The sequence below is a fragment of the Acartia tonsa genome, chromosome 14 (genome assembly GCF_053477335.1).
Source record: "Acartia tonsa isolate MP-2025a chromosome 14, ASM5347733v1, whole genome shotgun sequence".
NCBI classification, from domain to species: domain Eukaryota; kingdom Metazoa; phylum Arthropoda; class Copepoda; order Calanoida; family Acartiidae; genus Acartia; species Acartia tonsa.
Genome location: NC_137273.1, coordinates 10,170,160 through 10,188,994, shown reverse-complemented (window position 1 = coordinate 10,188,994; position 18,835 = coordinate 10,170,160).

Sequence of the window (18,835 nt, the reverse complement as noted above, 5' to 3'; positions counted from 1 at the left end):
TTTGCGTACAGTTAAGTGAGAGCACAATACGCATTCCTCAAACAGGCACTCTCATATTTTGGTTTAGTGTACATTTTATTCAAAAAGCGTAGCAGTATAAAGTTCACGGTATTTTTAAATATAATATAATATATCACAGTAAAGTTTAATACAGTAATGATATGTTTAATCTTTTTCAATTTAATTGTTTATAGAATTCACATTTATAAAAGTATTACTTAAAATATCAGGGATTTCAATAATGGAAAATAAAATTATGTCTAATCCCAATTAATATAGGCAAAGGTACACTTTGTGGATTGAAAATATTGGTGAACACCGCAATTTTGAACCTACTAATCAAGGTTTACTAAAAGTACCAAAAGATTTTGAGCATTAGCAGGCACGATTATAAAACTTTGGGTACCACAGTTCAGTTTACAGTCCAATGTCCCCTCTCTCCCTATTAGAATATAATCAGCTTGACAACATTCAAACATACTTGGTTCTTGAAGCATAACCGGCAGACCGACGGAACAAGTAACTTATATACTGTATGCTCAAAGGTACAAGTTATCTTTACAAAAAAATGTAGCTTTCTATCTTAAATAGCAGCCAAAAAGATCAAATTTACCTACATAGAGTTACGGACAGACTGACGGATGGATTGACAACGTGATTTATAGAGTGTCTTCGCTACTCAAAACTTATAGATTGGTATTTTGAAAGGTATATAAGTGATGGGGGGTGTTTAACCATTGTAACAAAAATTTGTCAAAGTTTTGACAGGTTGAAATATCGTACGAAGGGACATACGTACAGCGAGTTGATAGTTGCACTTCTAGAAAACTTTTAAGAATGATATTACCTCGAGAGAGATTATTTAGTCCTTTGACACGAATTTTGAATGTGAATAATATTATCTTTATTATTAAACTGTAAGTAATCATGATCAATTTTATTGTTTGTTTGTGATTATGCCATGTTATGTATATATATTTTTTTTGTATGTGTCATAATAAAAGAAATATTTCATTTCATTTCATTTCAAAGTAATGTGGCTGAGATTTATTTTGTTAGCATAAAAAATGGTAATTATAATTAAATTCCTTTAGCAGAAATGATAAAACACCCATTGGTGATAGGGGGGTACAAATTAGGTATGTGTTTTATACATATCTTGGATCATAGGCTAATTAAGGGTTCAATTGTGTACAGTACATATTCTGTACATATGGGATATTCTTGGTTTTTTAAAAAATATTTACTGAAATGTACAATACAAAACCAAAATCTCATCTTTCAGAAATGCTTCAAAACCATTGAGCGTGGCCTAGGTTCTGTTGATAACTAAAAGGCAATTATGATGACAATACAAAATGTACATAACGACTTTTAGAAGCTGTAATTTAGTGGGTATTTGCTTATGTACTATTTAACCTTGCGTACAATCTCGGTATACTGGATCTTTGTGATCATATTTTGTAGGTATATGTATTGTTTTTCTTAGATGTTATAGAACTAACTTTCATTATATATACTACGCAGACCGTAATCACAAGAACATGATCATAAATTTGGCTGGATGGCAGGGGGTGCGAAAAACCTCCCCCATTTCAAATTTTACATACAGAGACGAACATTTAGAGTCATGCTTAATTGTAATAGTAATCTTCATTGACGGGAAAATCTAGAAGTCTATCCCTCAAGCCCCCCCCCCCCCCCTGTATTTGATATGGAGTGACATGGATAGACGTACGGAAAAAGTGTTATTGTTTAGTAGAATCTTAACAGACAAGGAAAATAACATGTATAGGTAGCGAAGATAAAAAAAATCAAGGTATGGATTACAGATACAGTCAGTTTTTAATCATTTGTTTGGTAACATAAAGAACTGGTATTGAGAAAGTATATTGATCTTGTAGCCTTTATAACATGTATTTGTAACATTACCGACAAACTGACTAACCTAGCAAATTTTATACTGGATGCTAATTGGTTCAGGGAATCTTCACCAAAAAATCAGACATCTATCTTGAATAGCGGCCAAGAAATTTACGTTTTCCCCATACCATTTCTAACCTTTGGAGTTATAGAGGATCTTCATTTAAAAAAAATACAGAAAATCCTTTAAAAATTTACCAAAAAAGTAAAGTATATTGTATATTAATCCTATAGATATACACAACCAAATCTATCTTAATTATGAAAGCTCTGGAATTTGGGAAAATTTTAAAGTCCGCGTGTAAGGAATTTACACTTTATTTTCAAAAATATGAAAGACTTTAACAGCGTAGCTACTTTATAGTTATGATCTGTACAATCAATCATGTGTGACGTCATAAAAATACGTCTAAAAAGGAAGAATAAGAGGAAAAGCAGGAAAAGAAACCCTTAAAAAATAGATAGATTTTAACGTATTTTTATGACGTCACACTTGACACTTTCCGTGTCAAAAGACACGAATTTTAAGAATATTTGTGGGTAATATTATAATATTATCAAAATCATATTTTCCGTCGTTTTGAGGAATTTTTGTGTTAATAGAAAGGACAACTGCCTTTTATTTTTACTCTTAAGCCAAATGATTAGAGATCTAAAAGGATAAGATAATGGCCTATAAATTGTTTTACATCCCCTATTATGATGCACAAAATTACCTCTTCTGTAGATCACAATTGGTAGATGAAACGTTTGGACACCCAACTTAATGAACCAACCAATTAAAAATGAATAAGGTTATGAAAGTTGTTAAGCTAATAAATAAGAAAAAAGTTATTATAAAACTTTGGGACTAGTGTAATAAACGGCCAAACGTCCCTTCTCTCCCTGTAAACGATGAAACTTTGGTATATAAAAAGCTTGAAAAATGTTAAGTATTTTGTACTTTTCAATTCTATGTTTTCCTTAATTCTCGAGGGAGTGGATACAAAACGACGAATGTTAAAAATGAATTGTACATTGAAGCTATTGACAATATATGAATTACAAAAACAAAAACAAGTGAAAATTAAACAGTGTCACGGTCTCCAAATAGGAATTCTTTCATAGAAAGGCAATGCTTAAGACCAATATTGGTGTAAATATTCTTCTTCCAGTGAAAATGGCAGCCCCTAAATTATGTTTCCACCTTTGTTCGAGGGAATAAACGTTGCAACGTTCATGATTTAGCCGTTACTGATATTGGAAGATTTTCTTTTAAAATTTAGAACATTTTTTACATTCTTTATTGTAGTTTTTTTTAGTAGGTTCTATTTATAGTATATTATTTTTCGCCGTTTTATAGCATTCGCAATTTTGTAATTTCGCCGTTTTGTAACATTCGTCGTTTTGTGATTTCGCTGTTTTGTAACATTCGCTATTTTGAAATTCGCCGTTTTGTATCCACTCCATTCTGGAGGACATCGCAACATATTTTGATCGGTGGGTAAAAAACGTGAATAAAAAAAAGTGTTTTCTGACCTCTTATAACATTAGACTGATTAATTGGAACCTATTGAAATTGAAATTTTTGTTATGAAAAGTTGGCTTGAACATTGTAAATAGCTTAAAAGGATTTCCGCTGAATTAAAGATGTTTGACCCACACTGAAAAGTGAGGTATCGGATCGTATCATTTCTCACGATATAAAATAATTTGTTGTGCTAGCCCCGATGAAAAGTTTAATTCTCAGACATTACAAAAAAAGGATTTACGTCCCTCTTTTGTATTTTATTGTCTAATCTTTAAAAATATGCTTTTTAAAGCATTACATTTTTTCTGTGATTATATAGACATACAAATTTAGCAGTATTGAAAACATTTAGGTAGGCAAGTGGTCAGATTCAGGTATTTCCAGGACAAACCCCAAACTGTCCCAGTTTGAGCAAGACGATTCCAGTGACGTCACATACGTTTCGGGAGAGAAAAAGGGAAGGGGAGAAGAAAATTTCTTCAAAAGAGATGGGAGAAAAGGGAAGAGATTATCTTCCCCCCTTCCCTTTTTATATGACGTCACAGGAATCGTTTTGCTCAAACTGGGACAGTTTGAGGTTTGTCTATTTCCAGTAGTTGCAATTCACTTTGTCTGCCAGTCAAGGTTTGTCTGTAATGCTACTTCGGTAATGGTAAATGGGGTATTCCTATCCAGTTTTTTGTTTAGGAATATCATTCCCATTTAAACAAAAACTCATTTTTATGCTAAAATGTGGTTTAATTTTGGTTATCAATTTTCATTTATTTCTCCGAATTAGTCATTTTTCTCCCCGAGGTAATTATGCTTTCTTTTAGTAATTAATAAAAATTCTAAAATCTTCCAAAAAAAATTTAAAATCTTCAAAAAAATTCAAAAATCTTTTAAAAATATTTTCTCAGATTTTCACGGGGATAAAAATGATACCAGGAAAAAAAATTATATCTTAATATAAAAATGACTACCTCGGGGAGAAAAAAAAGAATATTTACATCCACTATTTAAGGGGTCGTTTATGTGAGAATGCATTTTTCTTGGCTTCTATTTTAGATAGACCATTGATTTGTTTGTGATGTTATCCCTTACAAAGAGCATCCAGTAAACAATTTACTTAGCCTTTAGAGGCTTGCATTGTATGGATGTAGTTTTAAAGCTTCACTTAGGTCTCAAGGTGGATTCAGGCAATTCAGAATTTTTTTATCAGATCATCAGATTCTAGGGGCGAAACCGCTAGCACGAAACAAACTAAAAGTAAATTGATATTTAAACTTTAGTTGTTAAAGTATTCGGGAGGGAAGGGTCATTTTTTTATTTGTTGGCTTAACAACATTGGGGTCTTTAATTGAATATCAATTGGTTGTTACATTAAGTTCAGTGTCCCAAGGTTTCTAGTTGTAATCTACAGAAGGGGAGATTTTGTGTGGGGATGTACATCAATTTATCGGTCAATGTCTTATCCCTTTAGATCCCTGATATATAATTCCCCTTATTAAAAGAATGCGAATCTTAACTTAAATATTCTTAAAATGTAATATATGTAACGCTTTGTTTGTTCACTTCCACATATGTATCACAATAGCGAATCTATACAACTGCATATTATTACAATAGTCCTCCTTGCTTCAATACAAAGTAGCTTGATCCTTAAGATCTCTGTAACCAAACCACTTAACCTATTGGATTCTACTCATCAGGGAATTTAAGCTATTTTCTTAATATTTTTAGGCAGTTAATTTAAAATGTGGTAGTTGCAGCACTAGAGGCTAGGGGCGAAGCCACTAGTTGCATGTATTGTAATTAATTATCCTTATAGAAAAGTAACAGGATGTCTGATGTCTGATTTTATAAAGATATTTATCCTGGAAAAAGAGAAATTTCTGCAAAATGAGAAGGGCCAACTTCCTACTAACTTTTCTCCCAAGCGCCTTTAGAGGTTTCTAAGGGAGTAGCTGCAAGATATTATATATCTAATATGAAAAACTCAAAATATGCGGAAGTGAATGTACATACAGCAATGTATATATAGTATATAATGTTTATAATGTTTAATCTATAAGGGATACATGGACTGATAAATTGGATTAAAATGATGTGTTTTCGGAGCGCAGCTACTATATAGCTTAGTTTTTTATTCAATTGACTGAACCATTCAACTTTAGCAGCAATTGCAATAATCTTGTTAAAACATCTATTAAAATGTCCAACACAATGATGTACCACCTCATTCCTATAAAAATTAATTCATACAATACAAATGACAATACACAGACTAATTTACCAATGGCAGGCCAGTATACAAGTATGAAACAAAATGGTAGGCCAGTATGCCGTCATTTTTTAAAGGCACTATAAAAAGCTTTCCTAATGATTAATTTTCAATATATGCTTAAATATCTTGGCATTTTTGTGCATTTTATCCTGTTTTTATTTTTCCCATTATTTTTATAAATATGTACATTTTGTTTATATAGAATACATGTATAAAATTTCAAAGTATAATATGGTCAATTCAGCATATCTACAAAAGTATTTATTCCATTTAGAAAAGAATTCTATTCTAATGTTACTCCTAAATTGGACAGTTTTTAAGATAAAAGAATATTTATCTTGACTAAACAGGACAGTTGATGCGTTGTTGACCAAAGTTGACCAAGCGTTTTTTGAGAGGGGGGGGGGATGTGTGAAAAATAGGGATATGGGAGAAAATCACCCATTTATCACTTCCCCCCCCCTCACAGACATCCTTTTTTCAATTGCACATTGGTGGACACTCCCTGAAAACTGCATAAGAAGATATTTATTTTTGTGTAGGCTCCTATTCTTGCTATTAAATGAGTCCAATACCAGAGGTCAATCAAACTAACAGAAGCATGCAGAATGAGGATTTATACGTGTCATCTTCAAAATTATAAAGGGGTGGATACACTCACTTGAAAGTCCAACCCCATAATCCCCTTGACAGGGTTTCACACCTCCTATTACAGCCAATATCAAGTTTAAGAAGTCACACTCGTATAAAACAATTTTTGTGCTTTGCACATCTATTTACAAACAAAAGGATGCTTGCTTGACTTGGTTTAACTTTTGATTTCATCTTTCCCTCCCCAACTAACCAATAGCCTAAAAGAGGATGCCCAAACTTTTTATATCAAGATGTGAAAATGAGGGGTTTCAAAATTTGAGGGGGATTAACACACCTTTAACCCCTCCCTTTGACGTATAAGATCTAAAACATACCAATACCAAGCTCAGTTGAAAAAGATTTATTTGAATACCATATTGGCTCACACCAAACTTAACATATGCCTTACACCCAAAGGATCATACACCCCTGATGGTAAAATAGCACCCTCTCTTTTTTTCTTTATTGCACTCCTCAAAAACTTATACCACCGAATTCTCACTTAATGGGGGCTGTCCGCACCCTCTGTAGCAAAATACTATGCATATCACTTACTACTAATAAAAGATTACCTATTATTTCTTCACCCTAGCCTGAATAAATGAAGAAACTGAGCACAAATTTTTAAATGTCCTGAAAGTTGAACTATTCAGTAAAAAGTCAACTGTCCCTAGAATCCTAACTGTCCCTCTTAGCCTGAACAGATATATGTTAAATTAAACTACTTGTCGCTTAGTTAATTGTGACAGTATATAGTATCGTATTACATGACTCCATCAAAGGTTTCCGGTCAGTTAGCACGAATACAAACAAACAAACACTCACAAATAAAGGGCTAACTCATATAATATCTATTTATCGTATCGTATTTAGACAGGTTAACGCGGATATAAAAAGAAAAAAATATATGGTTAAAAAATGTTATGTTAGACCCGAGGAGCTTAAAGCCAGGGGTAACAAAACTGGTTTAAATTTTATTATTTTCGTATTCATGGAAAATTGTCTGTAATACAAAGCTATACTTAATTTTTCAGTATGGCTGAGAACCGGTTCTAAATCCGGCGGATATTGATCCGTTTCGAAGCCGTACTGGAAAACTAGTCTAGCCCAAAACTCTATTGGATTTGGCCCATTATGAAATTCAAATTCTGATACTTATAAAAGTATCAGAATGACTTACTGTGTGTGTGTAACCTAATATCTTGTTAACTGCTATTCCAATATGGTTCTCCATCACAGTGAAGCTTCTTAGAGGTCTAGGGAAGATTTATAATTATTTTGAAGGAAGGTGCTTCCACAATACCATTAGAAATCGCCCTTAAAAGTACAACCCTCCCACAAAACACTTTTAAGATGAAAAGAAAAGTTACAACTTTTAGTAATATATTCGTTTTGTGAAAAATGAGTCTTAAAATCTTTTTTCTTCGAAAGTTACAGATCCCATTGGGCCATTTCGAATTATATAAGCGCAAATTTTGTGTGTGAAAAATGGCAATGGTCAATAACATTTGCTTTGTTGCTAACTAGCGGATACGCCCCTAGAGGCCTCTTGTGGCATTAAAATGTGTTTTTTTTTAATTTAAATATCTAATTTGAGAAATAATTTGTCTATGTTATCAGCTGTTAAAATCATGTCTCTACGCAGCGCGACTACGCTAGCGACACTATGCGGCGGAAATAATTCAATTTTTTCGATTTTATTGTTATTTCTCTTGTGAGTGTGGTGGTACCCTCCCCCAAAATAGTTATAAACCTTCCCGGGACCTATGAGAAGCTACCCTGTTAAGGAAAACCCGATTGGTTCAGCGGTTAGCGAGATCCTTCGGTACAGACACACAGACAAACAAACAGACAAACATCCTGTTACTTTAGTATATGGACTTCATTGTAACATTTTATGTTATGGGATTACGTTAGAATTGGGAAATACTTTGTAAAGACTGTTTTTATATGACAAAGGACTGGAAAAATTGCCGAGATTCAATCTATCTATAAAAATAACAGGATGTTTGTCTGTCTGTTTGTGTTTGCTGAAGGATCTTTTCTCTCTAACCGATATAAATATATACTTAAGTTACAGTGAAGTTTCTTATAGTTCAAGAGAAGGTCTTCAGTTTTTGTGGGTCTTGATATGTCTTTATCCAGTTTATGAGAACAGACAGATACGTCAGTTAAAAGGTAGTTTCGCATTAGTTAGAAGTTTTTCCCAAACACTAAAATTTTTGGATATCTGTTTATAAGATCTGTAAAATGGCTGAAAGCATTAATGATTGAAAACACTTATCCCTCCAACAACCTCCTTAGTGATAAAGATTGTTTATATATTTATGTTCCGGGGGGGTTAAATTCATTTCAAATATTTCAAAGAAGTTGTATCAACTTTTTTGCTTTTTTTTAAGATAGCTAGCCGGTTCTTTCAGTAAGTAGTAGATGTAAAATTTTTCATAGAATTCAGATATGCAATCGGTTTTTTTGTAGACCTCTTATTTTTTAAGTAATTTAAGTTTTTTAAAAAAATAATTAAGTCGGTTTTACGGTACTAAAACGTAACAAAATAAAAGAAGAAAATGGCCAGTATGAACAAAAATAGTAAGATCTTTAATTTGACACCTTACTTTTAAAATTCTGTTGAGTAATTATTGAAAAAATCTATTTTTTTAACCTTGGTTTAATAAAAACTTTAGACCTAAATATTTTCTCAAACAGACATAAAAAACGTGGGTTCATATATACCTTTAGAATCAGAAAAATATTATGAATCTATTCTAAGCAAAATTGAAAAAGTTTTATAAAACTATTACAAAAAAAATAAGTTTATTTTAAGAATCATAATTTTCGGCTTTAAAGGGTTAGCTTGAACCAAACCTGAACTAAACCTAAACAAAAGACAATGCAATGTAGCAGATATTTTTTAAACACAAGAAACAATAATGTATTTTTAACTGCATTGTTTTGAAGTTTATAAACAGACTGATGCATATTTGTTCATAATTTTTCATTCTTTACATGTTCTTTAATATCACTATATTTATTGTAGTATCTATTGTATATATTGTATGAACGTTCTCCTTTTTTTCTGGCAATTCTATAGGTTAATTTTATAGATTAAGCTTCCCGATTCGTCAATTTTTGCAATTTGTGATTGGCTAGTTTAGTAGTTACAATTCTTAAAATAAACTTTTTATTTTTTCTATTTTTTATTACAATTTTTTAAAACTTTTTCAGTTTTGCTTAGAATGGATTCATATTATTTTTCTCATTCTAATGGTATATATGAACCCATATTTTTTATGTCTGTATGAGAAAATATTTAGGTTTAATGTTTTGATTAAACCGAGGTTAAAATACAATTGGCCATTTAATTATTTTTTTATTTTTTTACTTTTTTTCAATTTTGCTTACAATGGATTCGTAATATTTTTCTGATTCTAAAGGTATATATGAACCCATGTTTTTTTATGTCTGTTTGAGAAAATATTTAGGTCTAAAGTTTTTATTAAACCGAGGTTAAATAAATAGATTTTTTCAACAATTACTCAACAGAATTTTAAAAGTAAGGTGTCAAATTAAAGATCTTACTATTTTTGTTCATACTGGCTATTTTCTTCTTTTATTTTGTTGCGTTTTAGTACCTTAAAACTTAAATTACTTAAAAAATAAGAGGTCTACAAAAAAAACCGATTGCATATCTGAATTCTATGAAAAATTTTACATCTACTACTTACTGAAAGAACCGGCTAGCTATCTTAAATAAAAAGCAAAAAAGTTGATACAACTTCTTTTCAGAAATAAAGTAAAATCAAATGAATTAAAAATCTTGTTAGTTTTTAAACACCAGTTACCTTGCACCTGGCCTAAATAGCCTAAAACCACAATAAGACATTTATAAAGCTTCGAATATGTTTTGAGCCATTGCATCCTCTGCTCCAACATAGAACATAAGGTACAATTTTCATCGTCTTTTGTTATGATGCGACTTGGGCCATGAGTTAAACCAATAACCTTCTTTAAGACGAGTTTATTATTAAATATTTGTGTTTAAAAGTATAGTTTAGGATGAAATTCCATTTACTAATACCTTTAGTCGAGGAACATTTTTGCCGTTGATGCTTATCAAGTTGTGTCAAAGCCAATGTTTGAATGATTCATTAATTAAAGCTGCATTTACATCAAGGTTGTGCATTATAGAAAACAATTTATTTATGTGTGGAAATTGCTTTCTGATTTATTTTTTCTATTATATAATTATACTATATATACGATTTTAGGAATAATGATTCCTAAGACAACAAGTTACAATGAAGTAAAGTATCTCTATAACCAAGTCCTAAAAATGTAAGTATGTCCTAAAACAGTATCCTGTATATAAGCAATTTTGAAACAATTTTGTTTAGGCTTAACTTAATTCTCCTTATTAAGTTATGACACCCTACAAGTAGTATCGTTTGTTTGATTTACCGTCTGATTTTAGAGCTTCTCTTTGATGGATGTTGCCATCCGTGTTATACAACCTTGAGTTAAAATATCTCTTTCCCCTTTCTTATCAAAGATAAATTTTTAAAAATTCCCCCTCCACCCTAAAATATACAAATTCAATATGTTTAGAATCATTTAATTGGTAACAAATATTTAATCCACAAGGATGACAAAATCCATGAAAGTCGAATAAATCTCTATTATTTCATGAAAGCTTTTTATGATCTAGGTATGTTTTTAGTTACTTTTTGGGTTTTGAATCTAAAATTACTTAGGGGACAGGGGCGTATCTATTAGACTGTAAAGTAGAAAAGATTATTCAGATCTTAAAATTTCTCAAGTTCTCATTGTAAACTATTAGTCCTTTCTTGAATTGAAGATTGAAATTAAGAAGGCCTCCCCAATTTTCATCTCTTCATTATTTACCCTCCCTGACAAAACCCTGTACACGCCACTGGTCAAATTTTATTAAAATTGCTTAATAATATAGACAACTACCTGACCCAAACTGACCTAAACCTAATTTAATTAGTTTGGCAAGCAATATTAATGCACTAATACGCATTTACGAGAAATTTTGAGAACTTTTGTTGGTTATATTAAGTTTTATTAACTATACCTTCTCCTCGCACGCAAGAATTCTCCTCGAAAATCTTTTTTTCTCCTCGAAAAACTTCTTTATCCTCGAGAATTTCTTCTCCTCGCAATTCTTAATACTCTTAATGTTTTAATATTCTTAATAAGACTTGCGCTAGTTTATTATTCTTGTTGGGCTCCTCGGAAAATTGAAAATTGATTGTAAGTTTTCGGAATGAATTATTCTTATGTAGAAGTTTTATTCTTAGAATTTTTTATCCGGAACTACGCTTGTAATATCATAAAAAACGGTTTCGTTCGGCCTGGTGATCGTTCTTTCTCTTGATAACTTTTTTTATTGGTCTTAGGACCAATAAATTGTATTAACCTGTTTTTTTAGTATGCATCTGGTGACGTTTCACGGCGGTAGGGGGATATCCGAAGACGGCGGTTGACCGGGAAAGCTGGGGGTGTAGGGATCTTGCTAAAGGCACAACAAGCGGATTTTTTTATTGATTGATAACAGCGAACAATCAAATCAAGTAATAGTTGAGATAATTGGCCAGCGATAGCGCCCTAGCACCATCAAGGGCGTGCACCAGCCTTAGGGCTAAGTTTCTGTACCTGGTTATCTTGACAGGGCATTATTCGCAAAATTGATTATTTAACAATGTTTTTAACAATTATAATGATATATGGATGGGTAATAAAAATAAACCATCATGTTTTTTAAACAATTGTAATTATAAATATATAATATATATGATATTTATTTATTTATGCCCTGATGGCGGAAAATTGTCCAAGATCAGTGGAATGTTGTGGATCTGCGGTTAATAATAAATTTGATTTGATTTTGATTTGACAATTTTTCGTCTGCTAGCAAATGGTTTTCTGCTCCTTTGTCAAGAGTTTTACTATGTTTATATTTTCGACGCTATTGGCTGATATTTAAAGAACCAAATAAAAGTCAGCACTGGATCCCTACCCTTGGGTAAGTTACATATAGCTAGTGCCCCCTCGTTTCGTTTACATACAAAGAAGAAATATATGTAGAGTGGCTTTACAAAGAGTTTGAAAAGATTTTATTTGAAATTTAGAATGAAAACAAATTTTGATAATAATCCCCAATATCACGGAAGAAAGGATAAAACAACAAAAGATTAATATACTTTTACTTAATATTTTAATGTGTTAAGTCATGGCTTAGGTTCGAATTTACGGAGGGAAAAAATGTAGATTTACTGCAATTGTCCTCTCCCTCCCTGGCATTATCCCATTAGGAAAAGTTGTGTTCTAATTTTCTGTGCACGCCAATTTAAACTATCTTGTAACTTTAGCATTCTTGTAAGGAATTAAAATATATTATAGGACAAAACCTGCAAGGTTTTACACCATCATTTTTGTAAGAAATTAAAATGTATTATAGGACAAAAACCACAAGGTTAAGAATAATATAAACCAAGTAAAGAATCAATATAAACCATAAATTGCAGTGGAAGAGAAAGTTTATTAATGCATTCTCTCATTGTTTAGCTTATAAACTGTTGTTTTAAACCTTGATAGGTTGGTTCAAACTAGCATCTATTGCTTTATAAATTCCCACAGAGTTAACATCAGAAATAGGAAATTCCTCATATAGCATTAACCTATTAGATGTGTGATAACATTAGTATCATGTCAAATAGTTGATAGGCATTGCCCTACAAGTTTATGAAACATTACATTCCAAACCAAATTTTATTAAAAATTATTAAACAGTTAATTTTATTTACAGAAAATTTACTTGCTAGCCTTGTTCTTTAAATATTAACAACATTTGATTCAAATATTTTTAACATTTTTGTGAAATAAAAGTCCATGAAAAGATAGTTTCTTGATGGAATTTGTCCCACAAATGAATGACAATTCTAGAATCTTATTAAATTATTAAAAATTTAACTCTGTACAGAGATGATTTCTAGATTTGCTTTGTTGTCCTATAAATGTTTGACGACATTAGATTTATGTGAAAAAGAAATTTAAAAAAAAACTGGATAATTTCATGATAGGCATTGCCCTACAAGTTTATTATACATTAGATTCCAAACCATATAGTATAAAAAATCTATAAACAGTTAATTTTGTTTTCAGAGAGAATTTCTTCAAAAGCCTTGTCCTTTAAATAGATACAACATTTGATTCGAACAGTTTCAGCATTTTTACAGAATAAAAATCTGTGCAAGGATATTTTCTTTCTCCAAACGTGTTTTGAATGTTTTATTTGATGTTAATTCAGCGCAGATAATTTGTTTGGGATTTGTCCTGCAAATTTAGGATAACAAACAAATAGTTTCAAATGGTTTATAAGATATTAATCTTGTAAAGAGAATTTCTTTAAGGGCTTTGTCCTGAAATTTTGTGAAACAACATTAGATTCCCCAATTTTCTCTAAAATTTTTCCTATACACATTTTATAATATCTAGAAACCTTATGTATGTACTGGCAGGTTTAAAGCCATTTTCCTAATTAAAATGGAAATTAAGACAAGGAGAATGACTTTATGGGGTTTGTCCTATAAATGTGTGACAACATTAGATTCCCCCATTTCCCCTAAAATTTTTCTTATACACATATTATAATAACTAGAAAGTTTATACATTGTAGTAAGACTTTAAGTAAAGGTCACTAAATATCTCAGAAACTACTAAGCAAATTATGTTTTAAAAAAGTTAACATTATTAAAAAAAAACTACAGTTTCTCAGCCTACAAATGAGAGATATTGCTTATAGAACTTTGATAACCAGGATAATTTATAACCAAATAAATTGATTTAAAGATAAAGACTATTTCACTCGAACTAATTCAATTAACTTGTGGGTTAATTTTGTCCTTTTCCAACTTAACCTTAGCACTATAAAGCTAAATTTAGAAATTTGGAAGCTTTTAGAAAACATAGATATGTAATATTCGTAGAAAAGATTTAATGTGATGACACTAAAACAAGATGATTAAAACACCAATAAATTTATATGAAACAGGGACAATAACGTCTAATAATAGCAAAGGATTTTAAAGGGTGAATCTAAGAATAAATAGGTATATATTTGACATTGTTAGATAAATAGAAAGGGAGAAAAGTAGATAAAAAGATAGTAGACTTTTAAATCCACAGAATAAATTTTTTTTTATTTGTGGGATTATACATCACTTTATTGTCCATAAAAATGAGTGGCTTGTATGTTAGTCTGTAATGCTCTCAAAACTCAAAAACATTTTTTGGAAATAATTGGCCACAAATCCATGTTTATATGAAAAATTATTGTATGAAAATACGAGGCAGTGTGCTTTCATTTCCGCACAAACAAAACACCACAAAAAACTAAAATAAATACCATAACTAAAAATTAGCCAAACACTAACTTATGCTTTATGAGAAGCTTCCCTGAAATTGAGAACTTAATTGGTACACCGGTCTACCGAACACAGTAAAAGTGTCTGACTGATTATGACGTAACAGAAAAAATTAGCCAATGAGAGGCCACTATAAATTTTACCATTGGTCATTAATGGCCTCTCATTGGCTAATTTTTTTTGTTACGTCATAATCAGTCAGACACTTTTACTGTGCTCCGGTCTACCCTTCACATTTTAAATTTAGCTTTTTTGGAGAAAGGTTTATTTTTCAGGTGTGATATATATTGGGTAACCTGCCTCAAAACTTTCCCTAAACCCATAAGCAGATTCTGACATGTGGTTAGCGAGATCCTAATCTACAGACAAACACACACACATGTTTTGCTATGTTTTAATGCGGCGTTTAAACTCAATGTGGATGTGATAATATAAGGAAGTGTATGAATGAAGCACTGCTTATGTTTTCATATTTACTTAATGATTTAAAGCTTTTACCAAGATTGTCTATATTTTTTCAAAGCAAAACTTTTATACAATTGTTCTATGCCGAGATCTTAAGGGATATGAAAATGGAGTTGGTAAACTATTGAACCCACCAATTATGCTAAGCAAAATTACCCTGTACGTTTAAATTATTGGTGGAAAAATTTGAACACTGTTTCTTTTCACAGCCCAACAAGGATTCAATAGAAAGTTTAATTTCGGTATTTAAGTGGTTTTATGCTATTTTTGAGCACCTTGAGACGCAACTAGTTACAAAATGAAATAAAATAACAATATCTACGAATATTCTTTTTATTTTTACTTGCTCGGTAATGCACCTAAAGGTCTCTATGAAAATTTAACGTTAATGAAAAGAAATTTTAAAACAACATATTTTTGGGGAAATTTTTTTTCTATGGGTTATTTCTCTAGGGAGGGTGAATCTACCTTCCTGATAACAAGCTATGTAAGGAGAACCATATCAGTGATGGTCCATCGGCTAACAAGATCTTAAGCTTAAGACACACAGACATATTTCCTGTTACATTTATATAAGGATTTGTCTTTAAAGTTGGATGTTCTTTGTAGATTAGATATAATGAATTTTGTCATCCTTGTGTTTTGTAAAGTTTTTAAAACATTGAGGGAGGGGGGGGGGATTGAATATTTCATAAGTACTGTTTATAAACTAAAATGATTATAGAAAGTCCCTTTCTTTCTCTCTTCTTATTATTTTTATTTTCTTTTATCTAAATTTTATCTCTCTTTCTAATAACTCGCCCCCCCCCCCCCCCTCCGCTTATTGTTATTAAACTGAATCTAAAATAAGGAGGGCGTTTTTTCCTAATGCCTAACCTATGCGGAAGACTTAACTCCGAGGACCTATACATGCGGTGCCCTTAACGGATTCGGATTCGGATTCTTACAAGAATCCGTCAAAAAATGGCGGATTCTCGCGGATTCCGGATTCTTTTTTTTGCGGTTTCCGGATTCGGATTCCGAATTCTAGCAATATTTTAAAAGGCTTTTTAAAAAATTAAAAAAATTAAGTGCTACATATGTCGTAAAAATTAATGTTCTTGGTGTTCTCTATTATTCACCTCCGAGAATCGAACCAGATTTTAAAAGATATTTTATATAATGATGAAAATCTTTGACTTCCAAAAAGGGTAGTTGAAAGAAAAAACTCAAGACGCTAATTTTAGCCTACCAATTAAGAATCCGAATCCGCTATTAAAAAACAGATTCCAGATTTGGATTCCAAAATTGGCCAAAATTTGGCGGATTCCGGATCCCGGATTCGGATACGGATTGCCAACCCTAGAATAAACAAACAAAAAACTAACCCACTCCCCTTATTTAATTTTTTTTTAAATAAAGTGTTGAGGGCAGTTATTAGTGATCATGAGGATATAGCGCAAAAAAGGAATAGTACCTTATTCTCTGTGTTAATTCCTCTTATTGTTGCGCCACTTATTAATACAATAAAAAATAGTCAGCTGACTTTCATGTATAGTATACATGGAAATATCTTATTGCAAGTATGGTTTTGCCTAGGATCTTGAGGGATAAGACAAAAAACAATAAAATGATGTTAATCCATGATGATAATGAATAAAATTACCAATTCTGTAAACTAAAATCATCTGGTTAAAAAAAATGTACATTACTAGTTTGATTTAGATAATCAAGATTAAAGAAAAGTAACCATAGTTAGTTTTCAAGCCAACTTAGATAAAGAACATATTTAAAAAAAACTTTGGTTACAAATAAAATTTGTATTCCAATGTCCTCTCTCTCCTTAAAATAGGCAGTAGTACTTTGTAACACCTTTTAAGTAAAAGTAATAAAATTTAAGTATTAAAATTGTAGATAATTGATGTGAACTAAATAAATTTTAATCTCTATGACGTACATAATAGATATTACCACACTTGTAAAAATGTGATGTATTATTGTAATATTTTTGTATTTGGGGAGTTAGATTATAACCATAAAACAGATTACACTGAAATATAATATAGAAGAAAATTATTTGTGTTACCTTCATTAGCGGACTATATTACAGATTGGCAACCACATCGGTCAAGAATCAAGGAAAATTTCTTTTGGACTTTGTAAAATTTATTTTTTTTCAAAATTTTTTTAGTCGGATGAATGGTAACTTTTAATTAAAGTAAATCTAATTTATAATTTCAAAAGATATCTAGTTGGTTACAAATAAAATTTGTGAATAAAAATCTAATTCCTTTTTTTTTAACGATAATATTGTCTGATAAAGGCAAAAAGATAATAAAAATAAAGTTTTGTCTACTAAAAATAGAGGCAAAAAGATAAAATCTAATTACGGTAATATACAAAAAAAGATAATTTGGTCTGATAAGGACTAAAAGATAGTAAAAACAAAGTTTGTCTACTAAAAATAGGGGGCAACAAAAATTGAATTTATGCTCCATTACGTCCTAAGGTTGATAATCAACATTTTTGAACTAGTTATTATTAAATTTGATGTAAAAAAGAAAACCTTTAATCAATCAATAAATCAAGATAATAATTTTTATGTTTATGAAGCAAATTTCTCATTTAAAATTGGGGAAAATTTGAAAATTATATATTATGCAGTTAAAAGATTAATTCAAAATAGATATAATTTAATAAGACAAGGTAATACAGGTATAGGAGATAGAGGTACAGCGGAGAATCTGGATGATAATTCATCATACAATAGACAAGAAGTAGATCAAGAAATAGCAGGTCCTTTCACATTTAGTCATTTTGGAATAAATAGAACTTTAGACAGGTTTCCTGAGTTTAGAAGATATTTAGGTGGAACGATAATAATTGGAAACAGTCAAATTGATAATATCTATTATTCTGATTCAGAATAAAGTTTTAAAAATATACGTCATCAAAATATTAAAATATTGAAAAATTTCATGAAAATTGTTGTAAATATTTAAAACACAAGTGTTTTTCACCGGACATACACTGTAATTATAGTAATTATATCATTTCATTAAAAGGTTGGGAAGTTGAAAATTTTTTAATTACCTAACATTTTTAAATTGTTAAGAAAATAATATTATAGTTTTGTACTTTGGACACAAAAGAAAAGTCTAAATTATAAAACTAAATATAAAGATAATTAAAAAAGGTAAAATAAAAGTTTTGTATATTGAACACAAAAGAAAAGTTCAATTTATAAAGCTAATAATTATTGTTAAAGTAATTAAATGATAAAATTTTGCTTAAATATTCTTGGTTTATGGAAATTAAGAATTCTATGTTCTGAAATTAGAGGGCAAAATTGGACTGAAAAAATTCGAAGCTGTCAAATTACTCTTGGTTCTATAACTATTATAAGAATTAAGTTCAAACAAACATTGTAAAATTTTTAGGTAAAGGTAATTTTAAAAGATAATTCTACTTGTTAATCTAAAAATTGGTAAAAATAATTTTGGAAAATAACTCTACCTGATTTATCTGGAAAGTCATCAAAACATTGTTCCTGTTCAAATTTCATTGAAATCTAAAATAAAGATAGTCTCCACCAAGAAAATTGTTCCTGAA